Source organism: Schistocerca gregaria, chromosome 1 (genome assembly GCF_023897955.1).
Source record: "Schistocerca gregaria isolate iqSchGreg1 chromosome 1, iqSchGreg1.2, whole genome shotgun sequence".
Lineage (NCBI taxonomy): Eukaryota > Metazoa > Arthropoda > Insecta > Orthoptera > Acrididae > Schistocerca > Schistocerca gregaria.
In genome coordinates, this window is record NC_064920.1 from 128,879,340 (window position 1) to 128,896,668 (window position 17,329).

The 17,329-nt window shown below is 41.7% G+C and overlaps 1 non-coding gene across 1 annotated transcript; it reads left to right on the forward strand.

The window, feature by feature from the left end:
• The first annotated feature begins 3,339 nt into the window (after positions 1-3,339).
• Trnas-cga (transfer RNA serine (anticodon CGA)) lies at positions 3,340-3,416 on the forward strand. The gene has a single exon. It is a non-coding gene; the product is annotated as a tRNA-Ser (tRNA).
• Positions 3,417-17,329: the final 13,913 nt, after the last annotated feature.

The following is a 17,329-nucleotide window of genomic DNA, read 5'->3' on the forward strand; positions in this document are numbered from 1 at the left end:
ATCGACTTTATAGAATATATGAGATATGCATTGTAGAACTTGTACTGAAATCATGAAGCATATTTTGACATCATCGTCTTTATAGAATGTAAAGGATATGGGCATCTCTCCATCGCAGTGTCAATTAGTTAAATGAAAGTTGATTCTTGTTAGATGAAAATTGATACCCATGTTATCTCGGTTCACCTAACTCACCTTCTCAATAGTCTCTGTTTGGAAATGGCTAATCCATACAGATACCTGAGGAACAACCTGAGGAATGGTATAACATGCTTATGGTTATTTGTTGTTCGTAAAACTGTTCAGACGATGATAAATGTCCAGTTCTGAGAGTAATCGCTTGTTCATTGCTGTACAAGTCTGGGTAGTGCCTAACTTTTTTGTGCTGGTCTGTTGCTCTGGTAGGGGCATGATCTATTTGACGCCCAAAGACTCTGAATGCATCTTTCAGCTGTTTCTCCCTTGGGACAAGCCTAACAAAGATATAATCAACAACAGTTGATAAGTGACTGGTTGAGAGGAGTCATGACAGTCATCAGTTTTAGATGGGTCTGACACAAATTTTCTACTTTTCCCATTGATATAAATATCAATTGTAGATTGCTCTGTAACAAATTTTCAACGTACCCCATTGATATAAATAACTGGACCACTGAAAAGGGGCACTACACTAGTAGTGTCTGGTCCAGTTGAGAATTTGGGTCTGACGGAAGTCGGGGTAGGGTTGCCTGTGCAGTTGGGATGACCACTGTGTCTGGATGTAGTTGTGGTCAGCGCATCTTCCTAGTAAGCAGGAGACCTGGGTTCAAATCCTAGCGCTGCACAGATTTTGAATCTTCTCCATTTATTGAAGTCAGCGCCCACTGTCGCTAATGTCTCTAATTCTTTCTATCTTGGTTCATAGTGGCTGCAGGATCAAAATGGTGTGCGTTGTTTTGGACATCTCCAAAAGAGCAAATACCACATATATAACGTTGAGTTCGTCTTCCACGTTTACTGAATGTATATTTGGGGCTTCACAAAACTTGAGTCAGGTAGTAGTCTCCAGGGTTGTGACTACTTACACACACTTGGGTGGTTCCTCCTACCAATGACGTCTTCCAAAACATGGAGGTGTACTCCAGACTTTTTAGTCAATGCTTCAGGCAACTGTCCTGTTGTCTCCTTTTCTTTCTTTTTCCAGAATTAGTTTGTGTACGCTACATGTCGTACATACCTTCAAGTGTTCCCTCGCCCGTCCATAAACTCCCTTCGTGCAGCAAATCTTGGTGCCACGGTCCCGGCGCTGTATATTGGTGCTCAGAGGGCACTGTAAGTACATCTCGCTTAAGACTATTAGCTAGAAGGAGCCTATTGCTGGCGCTGCCCGTAGCGGTAAAACTTTGGTGGTTTTACTGTCATAGCATTCCAAAAGCCTAAAAAGTCAATGCCTTAAATTCCTCGAGAACGCATTGTACACACCACGTGCACTATGTGAGCTGTGTTCTTCCAGATCACTACACACAGCGTAGGCTCAAAAACGAGATTTCAAAATTGTCAAATGCTCTTATACCTGGTATCTCGTGGTGAGACTCAAAAATAATGTTTTCTCTCTGATTTCAGTCTTGTTCTCTCAAACTTCTGGTTGCTGAGGTAAGCTGCATGGGCTCTTGACAACTAAAAATTTGTTTGAACGGCTCCCATGAGAATACCCTCCCTGATAATTCTTGAATGAGGGAATTTCATATTGAGCAATGGCGGTTGCCACTTGTTCCATAACGTAGAACTTGTTGTCTTAAATGCCGTAGTACCCTGTCTAGGTTTCAAGATTTTAACGTAGGACAACTCTATATCTTTTATTGTTCCCAGATATTCATATGCGTTTCGGCAGTACGTAAGCACGTAAGCATTTCAGCTGAATGAACTCAGGATATTTCCCGAAAACAAGTCATCAATTGAAGTTCCGATCAGGAAATTACTCTTTTCCCAGTAAGAGTCTCTGTGTATCGAAATAATAGCTAGCTCTGTTTTGGAACCACTCACTGGAGCCTTAGAAGCTAACGTTTTTGCGTATTGACAGAACTATTGGGTGAACAAACAAAATTTAAATGGCACATACGGCATTCCATTGATGATGTCTACTACGTCACGAATTTGTACTACTTGTGCTAATATTTCAAAGATTTCAATGCTCTCAATTCTCAGTTGACAATTGCATTGTGTAACACAGTGCTCAGTTTGTTTGGTGCCCTGAGTTAGTATTCAGGACGTGTTATATTTCCGACCATCGTTATCACAGAAGCTGCCAGCGACCCTGCATCTGGAACGACTCCATCAGGAGGACAAAAGCCATGTGTCTGAGGACGAGATGAACAGTTGGCTGGAGGTGACTCAGAATGTGCTACACGCGACCACTCTCCTATGGACTGGTGCGATCGCTAGTTCATAAAATTCTCCAAAAGGGAATCGTTTGGCTAGCTCTGGCGACCCACGACTTCTAATAGCTAAGTATCTGAGGTGAACGGCTTCCTGGAAGTAAATATTACTCATGAAATTGTCTAACCCCCTGCTGAACCGATCCATCAACTCAATGGAATGATATATATTACTATTGTTAAATTTACTTATATTGTTCAGTGTGCATCTTTTGGTTATGTGGTCGTCCTACCTGTGGATTGTAGATAATCTTATTATTCCAGAATAAGATTTTCACTCTGCAGCGGAGTGTGCGCTGATATGAAACTTACTGGCAGATTAAAACTGTGTGCCCGACCGAGACTCGAACTCGGGACCTTTGCCTTTCGCAGGCAAGTGCTCTACCAACTGAGCTACTGAAGCACGACTCACGGCCGGTACTCACAGCTTTACTTCTGCCAGTATCTCGTCTCCTACCTTCCAAACTTTACAGAAGCTCTTCTTCGAACTTTGCAGAACTAGCACTCCTGAAAGAAAGGATATAGCGGAGACATGGCTTAGTCACAGCCTGGGGGATGTTTCCAGAATGAGATTTTCACTCTGCAGCGGAGTGTGCGCTGATATGAAACTTCCTGGCAGATTAAAACTGTGTGCCCGACCGAGACTCGAACTCGGGACCTTTGCCTTACGCGGGCAGGTGCTCTACCATCTCTCTCTCTCTGTCTCTCTCTTTTTTTTTTAAATCTCATTTTGTTCGCTTTCGTTCGTTATATCTGTTCGGGGCGGACGTCGTAAGACATCCGTTCAAGTTCGTCGTTGATCGATTAACTCAGTTTTTCAGGAGTGCTAGTTCTGCAAGGTTCGCAGAAGAGCTTCTGTAAAGGTTGGAAGGTAGGAGACGAGATACTGGCAGAAGTAAAGCTGTGAGTAGCGGGCGTGAGTCGTGTTTCGATAGCTCAGTTGGTAGAGCACTTGCCCGCGAAAGGCAAAGGTCCCGAGTTCGAGTCTCGGTCGGGCCCACAGTTTTAATCTGCCAGGAAGTTTCAATCTTATTATTGATCTGATAATTGAAGAAGTCTTTTAGCAGATTCTAGGGGCCACCCACTGGAACTTGGAATATGACGTCCGCAATTTTCTCAGTTGCCTCTGAACCTAGGGAGTGTGCATATGGATACTTTCATGAGCATGTTTTAAAAAGTTTATGGTTCATCGCAGTGGAAATGGATATGTTACTAATGAAAATCACTTGCCCTTAGTTTTTTATCACCTTGAGATTTCTCACCGTCGATGGAATACCACTTAATAAGGAACCGGAGGATGGAATTTCAGATTGTCACTCCCTCTATGTCCTGGAGTATAACTTCACACCAAGAGTTTTATCATTTTGTGAGGTATGTTTGCCAGTCTTCATATTGTCTTTCATGGTGTTCTGGATTCTCCTTGCCCACACATTGTGTCTAATTAATAATGAGACTTAGTTGATATAGGTTGTAAGTGGATCTGGCTGACACCTGTTTATATAGGAAAGAGGCTGCACAATCTGGATTTTGCCGGCATTAGAAATCAAACATACCAAAAATCAGGGTGTATCATCGGATTCCATTCTCTTGGCGATATTTGGCCAAGTATTCTCCGCTAGGATAACTAATTAATGACGGTAATGATTGCTTCTGTTGTAGATAAATTTAATCGAACGACTTTTGACTGTCAACCATATCGAATGTCTTTGTTGTTGATATATTAGTCGTTAGACAGGGATAAGATGGATGTGTCTTAGAGATCCTTTTTGTAGTTGAAGTAAGAATGCCCCAGGAAAGATGATATTTTTCACATAGGTATTTACTAAACGGTTACATCAAGTCCCGCTTGTGTTACCTCCAGCACTAATTTTAATGTTCGTTTTGTCAAGATATCCGCAAGTAGTCTACACTGTGGTGTGATGTTGACTTGCCGTCCAATCAAGTAATATTAAGGATCAAGCAAATGGTTATTAATATGCAGCAATAATTTACATACCTGAATATTACTTTATCCAATGATCCAGCTTCCTATTCTTGTTCAGTTTATAACAGTAATCCTATGGTTATGAGAGTCCAACATCTGTGAGAGTCCATGATTTTTGTTTTGATGGTTCGAATCTTTTAACGTGATTGCATCATAAAGAATAACACTCTGCAGCTATTGCATCATGATTATTCACTACAGTTACTGTCCGACATAACCGCTCTAAGAATTCGAAGAAAAATGAAATAAATGGGATAAAGTTTGTAGACAGCAAAGTCGATGTTACGTGTGACACTGAAGAACCCATTGTGGTCCCTCCGAGGGTCTGAGAAGAACTAAAGCGGTTTCTTTTGATTAACTCACTTTCATCCATTGTCATTGTCTGTTGTGGAAAAGAAGGGAAAATAGTTTTTATTATTTTGCTTTCCTTTGTGTTGAAGCTCTTTCTCATCTATAAAATCATCATTAGATATATATAGCTAGTATTTTTAACTATGTTTCCTTTATGTGTGCTGCAATGATTGTCCATTCTTCAAGAAAGTTTGCGGATGAACCCACGTACAGCTGTTACTGCACCCTCCAACTGGCAGTGGAGGGTATTGGATGGTAAAGCAACCTCTGTTGGCAGTGCACAGTTCTCAGTTCCGTTTTAAATTCTAACATGCTGCAATTCACTAAAGGAAACTGAAAAGAGTAGGCATTTAAGACTTTTGTCCCGTACCTCACTGACTTTTTTTGTTAATGCCTGTTTTATTTTTCACTCAGCGGAGCTTTCCGCTGTAATGCTAAACTGAGAGGTAGAATAGTCCCTTCAATAAGACCAAGGTCTTAGGAACAAATTAGAGATTTGGAACAAGTTTTGTTTGTCCAACCTTCTTCTCTATGTGAGAACCTCGGTCCTTATCCACTGTTGTATGCCCCTGTGCCTGTACGTTCCGTCGACCTCGGTAATTTCTGTCGTTGCTCGGTAGTGTAACCCTCTGCCAGTGTACTGCTACTAATGGTATTCTGAAGTGATAATCGATGCATCATTGTATGCTTCATTTCTGAGTTCAGTCAAACAGTGATCGAATATTTTACATAGTCCAATTAGGAATGTTTACGTAAGTCCTCCTGTGTGACCGCAAGGATAGTGTTGTACCAGTGGAGGATCACCCGATCAGCATCCACAAGCCATTAACAGCCGTTCATAGTCGTAGGTGATCCATTCAGAACTTTCTCTTATCACCCAAATGAAATATTAGGAAGTGTCCAGTGTAGTAAAAGATTGTAATTTCCCAAACATTTCAACTGTATTGTGGTGGTATTATCCTGTGCTCAACCGTAACATGTCATTTCTCTACATTTTCCTTCTCGGCCATAACCACTGCCGTGAACAAGTTAGTCGTCTCGGATCATGTGACGATATTTCTGATTTTATCTGTGTTTGAATTACATCTAGTTATTGATCAATGACTCTGTGTCTAATACAATTGAAAAAGCCCTTGTGTACAGTACTGATGTTTTCCCCACTAAATTATCGTACTTTAGCACTGCATGAAAAGACACGCATACGGTACTGTAACTGTTTCCGGATTCTGGTGCTACAGATCGTTGATATATAATTATTGGTGCGAAATTTTTTAATGGTGGGTGGTGGATAGGTAGTCTTTTGCTATTGTTCAGTGAAAAACAGTTTTTAGTTTCTATTTTGATTGGTAATTGAGTGTATGAGTCACGTATACTCGAATGCGACGTCTCCTTACCCTGATGATCAGCATCATCTTCCAAAGAGATTTCGGGTACCAGGCTTATATTTGTTTCCCGCCCTGGTTACGTTTAAATTGTGAGTGAATGGTGCTAGGAGATACATAACGAGATATTATTCAAACAAATAAAGTGAGGTCAGTCGACTGGATTATTAAGCATGTTTCCGTATTAATTAACTCTTAACATCATTTTGAGCGGTGAGAGGCATCTTTTGATTTAATCGTCCCTTTTATGGAGGGAATACACAAAGTCCTGTACTGTGTCGAGTGATAACGGGAGGTGTTTGGTATCCCAATATGGTGGCTAACACTCCAGCAGTCGGCTCTCGTTTCTGTGAAACGAGTCAGGACTCGAATTCCGTTGATGGTCTCACTTAAGTATTTCTCCTCTCCATTATCTACTGTGATATATTTCATGTTTGCTCCAGCTGCCCCATCGCTCCTGCCGTCGTATATCGGTGTTCCAACCTTCCTCCATACCCGAGCATTGCTCATCGCTGTTCCAGCCATATAGATATGCCGCTGAAGCCCTCTCATGTCTTATTTCCCTACAGTGCAACGAGAGCCAGCATCACCGATCCTACCAAGACCTACAACGGTACTCTGAACTACTCAGGAAGTCTTTTACCGCTCGCAACGGTAACGCCGAGTTTAAAGTTGAAACTGATCTGTGGTAATCCATCTTTAAATGTATCAGACGTCCAGAAGTAACCTAAACCCGTGTTGATGAGTTTAAATGAGGTAAGATCATCCTGACCTAGAGTCGCAGGTAGACACCAATGTTACATATGACAATCTAAACAACAGCCATTCGGGAATCCCAGTAACTGACTGGATATACATGCTACAAGCCCAATAATCTCAACACTCATCTCACGCAGAGTTGTAGAAACTAATATTGCTACTATCTTCCGAGGTGAATTCCTGAATTTTATATATTTCATGACATATTTCTGTGTGGTGCCTTAAAAATCATGTGTATATAGTGGTGTATAAGAACGGATGTCCAGTGATACCTGTTGCGTCAGTTTCAATTCTTTCGCCATCCAGATCTCATTGCAACAAGTTACAGTCACATACAAATCCATATGATGACGTCGGAGAAATGATTTCAGTATTCCCTATCAGTTTAAATTCTTTGGCAACCCAATCCCCTTGCAAGATGTTACACCCATAAACAAATCCATACGGTAACGTTGGAGAAATGATTTCAACATATCGTATAAATGGAGTGGAACCCGAAGTGAACGGCTCCCTGGAAGTGGATACTGTTATCGTCTAACCCCTAAAAAACCGGTACATCGTGTCAAAGGAATGACAAGTATTTCTGATGTTGCATTTACTCGTGTGTTGCTTTAAATTCGTGTTTTGTTTAGGTTCCACTCTTGTACTGCAGATCCTCTTATTACTGACCGAAGGAAGCCGGTAACCACATATTTCTTAGATTGTGCAACTCTTTCCAATATCTTATACAAATACCAAGCACCAGTTGCCCAATCTTGTAACTGTTTAGCAGGGTCTAGGAAATCCACTGTATGAAACTTGAATATGACCTCTTCCATCTTATGAAAAATCAAATGCATGGACCTCTTGCCATTGTGTCTTCAGACGCTAATGGTGCTTGAAAGTGGAAATGGATGTGCTGTAGCAGATAATCATTTGCATTTCATTCATTTTGGCCGTGTAACTTCTTCAGAATACCGCATACAAAGACCATTGATTGGGGTATGGATTTTTCAAATCGTCCTTGCACTCCAGTAAAACCTGGTACCAAGAGAAGTTTTCCAGTCTCTTAGCTAGGTCTGTCGCACATTTTTCATGAAAAGCAGGACTGGATATCTTCCTGAGTTGGAAATGAAGTTTCTGGCACAGCTGAATTAGCTTGAAGTACAATATCTTTGTCTCCTATACACAACGTGACAATCTCCCGGTTTTCATCGTTGGAATCCTGATTGCCCTGGCGTTTTGGTGCTCTGCTGTATGTGCGAACTTATCCGGTCACAATATTACGAAAAATGGCATGAATAGTACATGGCTGCCATGTACGTTCTTCAAATAAGCGATCATTCAGCTGTGTATGCAGTCCAGGGATGGATGCAGTATAGATGGACCTCGTCTTTACGCTCAGTTCCCTGTACGAGAAGTCCTTCCAACCTCGATTTCAACAAGTCTGACACAGTTAAACGTTTCTTGAGAGCATGTAATAATGGATAAATATCAGAAGTTGCAGATTGGGCTCCCTTGTGCTAGGATTTCCTTTCTGCTAGGATATTGCTCTCTATAACGTAACAGTCTCGAATTATGAACATTTGTTTTTGCAGAATTGTAAAAGGCTAAAAACTTGTAACAACAGGGCACATTCTGCTCATGGAAACATACGAAACTATGTTACCAGAAATGCATCAGTAAGCACCTTAGTGTGAAGCAGAGCTACCATGTGATCTTTACTTAATGTCTCGTATTAGGAATGTGTCATCAGATGATAAAATGCTCCTCATGGTACCAACACTTCACATGACACAGGGCGGAATATCTGCTTGGAACTGCTGTGTGCGTTACATCTACATCTACATCCATACTCCGCAAGCCACCTGACGGTGTGTGGCGGAGGACTTTACTGTCCTCCTGCATAATCATGTAACAGACAAATAAAGGCGGTGTTGGCACTGCATGTGCTTCCGATGTCGCCAGATTATGACGGAAGTGAATTGTTTAGCATGAAGGTGATTAAGAGAAGGCAAAGTAAGCTGGAGATATTTTATACAACTGATGTAAGTAAGTAGTCTACTTTCAGAACTTTGCCGTGCATACGTGTAACCGTATACACTATCATGGCGTCTATGATGATTGATTGTAGAACTTGTGCTGAAATCATAAAGAATATCTGGATACCATCGCCTATATAGAATATATATACACTCCTGGAAATTGAAATAAGAACACCGTGAATTCATTGTCCCAGGAAGGGGAAACTTTATTGACACATTCCTGGGGTCAGATACATCACATGATCACACTGACAGAACCACAGGCACATAGACACAGGCAACAGAGCATGCACAATGTCGGCACTAGTACAGTGTATATCCACCTTTCGCAGCAATGCAGGCTGCTATTCTCCCATGGAGACGATCGTAGAGATGCTGGATGTAGTCCTGGGGAACGGCTTGCCATGCCATTTCCACCTGGCGCCTCAGTTGGACCAGCGTTCGTGCTGGACGTGCAGATCGCGTGAGACGACGCTTCACCCAGTCCCAAACATGCTCAATGGGGGACAGATCCGGAGATCTTGCTGGCCAGGGTAGTTGACTTACACCTTCTAGAGCACGTTGGGTGGCACGGGATAAATGCGGACGTGCGTTGTCCTGTTGGAACAGCAAGTTCCCTTGCCGGTCTAGGAATGGTAGAACGATGTGTTCAATGACGGTTTGGATGTACCGTGCACTATTCAGTGTCCCCTCGACGATCACCAGAGGTGTACGGCCAGTGTAGGAGATTGCTCCCCACACCATGATGCCGGGTGTTGGACCTGTGTGCCCCTGTCGTAAGCAGTCCTGATTGTGGCGCTCACCTGCACGGCGCCAAACACTCATACGACCATCATTGGCACCAAGGCAGAAGCGACTCTCATCGCTGAAGACGACACGTCTCCATTCGTCCCTCCATTCACGCCTGTCGCGACACTACTGGAGGCGGGCTGCACGATGTTGGGGCGTGAGCGGAAGACGGCCTAACGGTGTGCGGGACCGTAGCCCAGCTTCATGGAGACGGTTGCCAATGGTCCTCGCCGATACCCCAGGAGCAACAGTGTCCCTAATTTGCTGGGAAGTGGCGGTGCGGTCCCCTACGGCACTGCGTAGGATCCTACGGTCTTGGCGTGCATCCGTGCGTCGCTGCGGTCCGGTCCCAGGTCGACGGGCACGTGCACCTTCCGCCGACCACTGGCGACAACATCGATGTACTGTGGAGACCTCACGCCCCACGTGTTGAGCAATTCGGCGGTACGTCCACCCGGCCACCCGCATGCCCACTAAACGCCCTCGCTCAAAGTCCGTCAACTGCACATACGGTTCACGTCCACGCTGTCGCGGCATGCTACCAGTGTTAAAGACTGCGATGGAGCTCCGTATGCCACGGCAAACTGGCTGACACTGACGGCGGCGGTGCTCAAATGCTGCGCAACTAGCGCCATTCGACGGCCAACACCGCGGTTCCTGGTGTGTCCGCTGTGCCGTGCGTGTGATTATTGTTTGTACAGCCCTCTCGCAGTGTCCGGAGCAAGTATGGTGGGTCTGACACACCGGTTTCAATGTGTTCTTTTTTCCATTTCCAGGAGTGTAGATATGGGCATCTCTCCGTCGCAATGTGAATTTATTAGATGAAAATTGATACATATGTTATCTCGGTTCAGTCCTTCAAATCCTCCTAGCTGACCATCCCAATAGCTTCTGTTTATAAATGTTTATAACATGGTTATGCTAATTTGATGTTTGTAAAACTGTTCAGACGATGAAAAATTCCATTTCTGAGAGTCATTGCTTGCTCATTGGTATACAAGTCTAGGTAGTGCCTAACTTTTTTGTGATGGTCTGTTGCTCTAGCTTGAGCATGAGATATCTGACGCCCAAAGCCTCTGAATACGTCTTTCAGCTCTTTCTCCATTTGGACAAGCCTAACTAAGAGATAATCAAGAACTGTTGATAAGTGACTGGTTGAGAGGTGTCGGGATCGTTATCAGTTGTAGATGGGTCTGACAAAAATTTAGAACTTTCCCCATTGATATGAATATCAACTGTAGATGGCTCCGACACAAAGCTTCAACCTATCCAATCGACATAAATCACTGGACCACTGGTAGCCAATGACTTTAATTCCTTTATGTCCATGATTCATGATAATGGAAGTATCAAAATGGTGTCTGTTCTTTCTAACATGCTCAAAAGAACAGCCACAACATGTATAGTTAAGGCAAGGACAGCTAATGATCCTGAAAGTGCAGATACACATCAAGATCGAAGTATTACAGGGAATAGGCAAAATGCGGCGAACAGTGAAAATAATGGAGAAGGGGCACTACACCATTAGTGTCTGGCTAAGTTGAGAATTTGGATGTGATGGGAGCCATGGTAGGGCTGTCTGTGCAGTTGGGATGACAACTGTGCGTGGATGTTGTTGTGGCCAGCGTATCTTTCTAATAAGCTGGAGACCTGGGTTCGAATCTTAGCGCTGCACTAATTTTCAGTCTTCTCCAAAAGAGCAAACACGACATATATAACGTTAAGTTTGTCTTCCACGTTTACTGAACGTACATTTGGGTTTCACAAAACTTGAGTCAGCTAGTAGTCTCCAGGGCTGTGACTAATTAAACACACGTGGGTGGTTTCCTCCTACCCAGGACGTCTTCCAAACCATGGAGATGTACTCCAGACTGTTTAGCCAATGCTTTAGACAACTGTCCTGTTGTCTCTTTTCCTTTCTTCTTCCATAGATAGTCTATAACGCTACATTTCGTGCATACCTTGAGGTGTTTCTTCGCCCAACCATGAACTCTCTTAGTGCGGCGCATCCTTGAGTCAGGGTACCTGTTGTGCATATTATTGGTCGAGGGCACTTTAGGTACATCACACTTAAGAGTATTATCTAGGAGCATCCCACTGCTGGCGCTGCGTAGCGGGGAAACATTCATGACATTTGGATACTTCTTGCCCACACCTTGTGCTTACTTAATAATGAGACATAGTTGCTTTATGTTGTAAGTGAATCTGGCTGACATCTGTTCATAAAGGACTTTTGGCAACATTAGAAGTCAACCATACCAGAAAATCAGGGTGTATCATCATATTGCATTCTCTTGGCGATATTTTGCCAAGTCGTCCCCGCTAGGATAACTAATTCATGATGGTAAATGATTGCATCTGTTGTGGAGATCAGGTAAGGTCAAGTTTAATCGAACGGATTTGGACCGTTGGCCATATCGGATGTCCTTGCTGTTGATCTATTAGTAGTTAGACTCAAATAAAATATAAGTTTCTTAGAGATCCTTTTGGTAGTTAGGGTAAGAGTGCTCCAGAGATGATATCTTTCCCATAGATATTTACTACAGTGCTACGGCAAGTTTCCTGTTGTTTCATCACCCGCCCTAATTTTAATGTTTGTTTGAAATCCGCAGGTTGACTACACTTTGGTGTGATGTTGACTTGCCGTCCAATCAACTATAATTCAGGATCAAGCAAATGGTTATAGTTATGCAGCAATAATATACATGCCTGAATACTAGTTTATGCAATTCCTATTCTCGAAATTTGTGCAGTTAATAACAGTAATCCTATGGTTATGAGAGTCCAACATCTATGAGAGTCCAGAATGTTTCTTTTGATGTTCCGAATCCTTCAACGTGATTGAACCAAAAAGTATATCACACTGCAGGTATTGCATCATGATTATTCACTATAGTTAGTGTCCGAACCAATTGCTCTAGGAATTCGAAGGAAAAATAAATAAATGGCATACTGTGGGAAAGTTTTAGGCAGGAAATTCAATGTTACATGTGACATTGAAGTACCCATTGTGGACCCCAGAGGGTCTAAGGAGAACTAAAGCAGTTTTGTTTGATTTACTCACTTTCGTCCAGTGTCTTCGTCTGTTGCGGGAAATAAGGGAAAATAGGTTTTATTATTTTATGTTCCTTCGTGTTGAAGCCCTTTCCCATATATAATATCATCATTAGAAATATATAGCTAGTATTTTTAACTCTGTTTCCTTTATGTGTGCTGCAATGATTGTTCAGTCCTCAAGAAAGTTTGTGGATGCCTCTATGTCACAGATTCCCTTCACCGTGATAGTGATCCCACATATAGCTCTTCCACCACCCTCCAGCTGGCAGCGGAGTATTTTGGATGGTAACGCAATCTCTATTGGCAGTGAACAGTTCTCAGTTCCGATCAGAAACCAGTGATGGATGATGTTCTTTTAGTTGGAAAAAAAAAGCACAGCTACCTAGCCACGGCCCAACATTGAGTACATAAGTTTCGATATAATCTACCGAATAATCAAACACATACTCCGTTTTAAATTCTGACATGCTGCAGTTCTCTGTAGGAAGCATAAAGGAGTAGGAATTTCAGACTTTTGTCCCGTACCTCACTGGCTTTTTTGTTAATGCCTGTTTCATTTTTCACACTGCGGAAAATTCCGTTGTAATGTTAAACTGAGAGGTAGAATAGTCTCTTCAATAACACCAAGGTCTTAGGAACAAATTAGACATTAGGAACAAGTTTTGTTTGTCCAACCTATTTTTCTATGTGACAACCCTGATCTTTATCCACTGTTGTATGTCCCCTGTGCCTGTACGTTCGACCTATGGAATTCTATCCTTTTTTGGTAGTGTAACCCTCTGCCAGTGTACTGCTGGTTATGGTGGTCTGTAGTCATATTAGATCCATCATTGTATGATTCATTCCTCAGTTTCAGTTTAACAGTCATCGAATATTTTACATACTCGAATTGTGAATCGTTACTAAGTCTTCCTGTGTTGACATCAGGGATAGTGCATTACCAGTAGAGGACCACCTGCTCAGCATTCACAAACCATTAACAGCCGTTGATAGTCGTAGGTGATCCATTCAGAACTTTCTGTATCACCCAAATGAAATATTAGGAAGTCTGCAGTGTTGTAAATGATAGTAATTTCACAAACATTCCCAATATAATGTGCTCATGTTATCATGTGCTCAACCGTAACGCGCTATTTCTCTGTATTTTCTTTCTCAGCCATTCCATTACCATGAACAGGTTAATAGTCTCGGATCATGTGACGATATTTCTGATTTTATCTGTGTTTGAGTTATATGTCGTTATTGATTAATTACTCTGTCTTTGATAGAATTGAGAAAGCCTGTGTCTACGGTATTGATGTTTTCCCCACTAACTTATCATACTTCAGCACTGCATGAAAAGACATGTGTATGGTACTGTAAATGTTTCCGGATTCTGGTGTTACAGATCGTTTATATATAATTGTTGGTGAGCAATTTCTTGATTGTGTGTGAAGGAAAGGAAGTGTTCAGTGAAAAACATTTTTCAGTTTCTGTTCTGATATGAAATTGAGTATATGTGTCACGTATACTCGAATGACATGTCTCCTTACCTTGATGCTCAGCATCGTCTTCCCAAGAGATTTCGGGTACCAGGCTTATAGTTCTTAAATTGTGAGTGAATGGTGCTATGAGATAAATAACGACGTATTCTTAAAACGAATAAAGTGAGGTCAGTCGACTGAATTATTAAGCACGTTTCGTGTTAACGAACTAAGTTCATTTTGAGAGATGAGGGGCCATTTTTGATTTTATCGACGCCTTTATGGAGGGAATACACAAAGTCCGGTATTGTGTCAAGTGCTAACGGGAAGTGTCTGCTATCCCAGTAAGATGGCTAACACCCAAGCAAATGCCTCTCGATTCAGTGATAAGAGTCAGTACTTGAATTTCATCGTCTGATTCAAGTATTTCTCCTCTCCATTAACTAGTGTGACATTTTATGTCTGCTCCAGCTGCCCTATCGCTCCAATCGTCGTATATCGGTGTCCCGACTTTCCTCCAAAACCCGAGCATTGCTCATCGCTGCTCCAGCTATATAGATATGCCGCACAAGCTCTCTCATGTCTGCAAATCTCTTATTTCCCTACAGTGCACTGAGAGGCAGCAACATCGATTCTACCAAGGCATACACTGGTTCTCTGACCTACTCAGGAAGTCTTTATCGATCTCAACGGTACGGCTGACTTTAATGTTGAAATTGATGTGAGATAATCCACATTTAATTGTAGCAGACGTCCATAAGTGACTCAAACCCGTGTTGACATGTTTAAATGAGGTGAGATCATCGTGACCTAGAGTCGCAGGTAGACACAGTGTTACATATGACATGCTCAACAACAGCCTTTAGGAAATCCCAGTAGTTGACTGGACATACATTCTACAAGCCCAATAGTCTCAACAGTCATCTCACAGAATTGTAGAAACTGGCATTGCTGCTATCTTCGGTCTTGGGGTTACTGAATTTTATATAGTTTATTATGTCTTTCTGGTTAGAGTGGTGCCTTATTAAAGATGATTTGTATAAAGTGGTGTATAGTAACGGTTTCCTAGTGATACCTGTAGCATCGGTTTCAGTTCTTTCGCCATCCACATCTCGTTGCAACAATCTACACTCATATACCAATCCATATTGGTAACGTTGGAGATGTGATTTCAACATTCCCTATAAATGGTGTGGAATCTGAAGTGAACGGCTCCCTGGAAGTGGATACTGTAATTGTCTAACCCCTAAAAAACCGGACCATCAGATCAATGGAATGATAAGTATTTATGATGTTACATTTTCTCCTGTGTTGTGTTATAATTGCTCATGTATTGTTTAAGTTGCCACTCTTGCAATCTATGTACTACATATCTTCCTATCACTGACTGAAGGAAGTCGGTAACCACATATTTCTTAGATTGAGCAACTCTTTCCAACATCTTACACTAATTCTCAGCACCAGTAATCCAATCTTATAACTGTTTTAACAGGGTCGGGGAAACCCACTGTATGGAATTTGATTATGACCAATTCCTTCTTATGAAAAATCAAATGTATGGACCTCTTGCCATTGTGTCTTCACACGCTAATGATCTATGCAAACGGAAATGGATGTGCTACAGTATATAATCATTTGCATTTAATTCTTTTTGACCTTCTTACTTCATCAGAATACCGCATACAAAAGACTAGAGTTCGGGGTGTGGGATTATTAAACCGTCCATGCAACTCTAGTAAAACCTAGTACCAAGAGAAGTTTTTCCAGTGTCTTAGCTAGGTCTGTCGCACATTTTTCATGAGAGGCAGACTGGATATCCTCCTGAGTTGGAAATGAAGTTTGTGGCACAGCTCAATTACCTTGAAGTACAATATCTTTGTCTTCTATACAAAACGTGACAATCTCCCTGTTTTCATCGTTAGAATCCTGATTGTCCTGGCGTTTCGATGCTCTGCTATATGTGCGAACTTGTTCCGGTCACAATATTACGAAAAATGGCATGAATAATACATGGCTGCCATGTACATTCATCAAATAAGCGAACATTCAGCTCTGTATGCAGTCCAGGGGTGATGCAGCATACATGGACTTTGTCTTTATGCTGAGTTCCCTATACAAGAAGTCCTTCCAACTTCGATTTCAACATATCCAACACAGTTGGACGTTTCTTGAGAGCATCTAATAATGGATAAATATCAGAAGCTCCAGAATGGGCTCCCTTTTGTTAGGATTTCCTTTGTGCTAGCATATTGCTCTCTATAACGTACCAGTCTCGTTTTCTGTACATTTATTTTTGCATAATTGTAAAAAACCAAAGACTGGTAACAACAAGTCACATTTTGCTCATGGAAACGTACGAAGCTATGTCACCAGAAATCCATCAGTAAGCTCCTTAGTGTAAAGCAGAGCTACCAGCTTATCTTTACCTAATTTATTGTATTAGGAATGTCTCATCAGATAATAAAGTGCTCCTCACTATACCAACAGTTTATATGATTCAGGGCGGTATGTCTGCTTCGAATTGCTGTGAGCGTTTCCCTACTGTCTTCCTATATAATCATCTAAGAGACAAATGAAGGCGTTGTTGGCACTACATGTTCTTCCAATGTTGCAAGGGACGGAAGTGAATTGTTTTGCATGAAGCTGTTTCGAGAAAGCGAAGTATGTTGGTGATACATTATACAATTGATGTAAATTTTTAGCTAATTGCTCAGCTTACCCATGCACATGACTAACAGTATGTACTATCACTTCGTCTGTGATGATTGACTGTAGAACTTGTACTGAAATCACAAAGAATATCTTGAGATCATAAACTTTATAGAACATGTGATACGCTTTGTAGAACTTGTACTAAAATCATAAAGTATATCTTGAGATCATCGCCTTTATAGAATATAATGGATATAGATATCTCTCCATCACAATGTGAATTAGTTAGATGAAAGTTGATACTTGTTAGATGATAATTAATTCCCATGTTATCTGGGTTGAGTCATATAATTCACCTAACATCCCTTCTCAATAGTCTCTGTTTGGAAATGGTTAATCCATATTCATGCCTCAGGAACAACCTGAGGAATGATATAACATCGTTATGCTAATC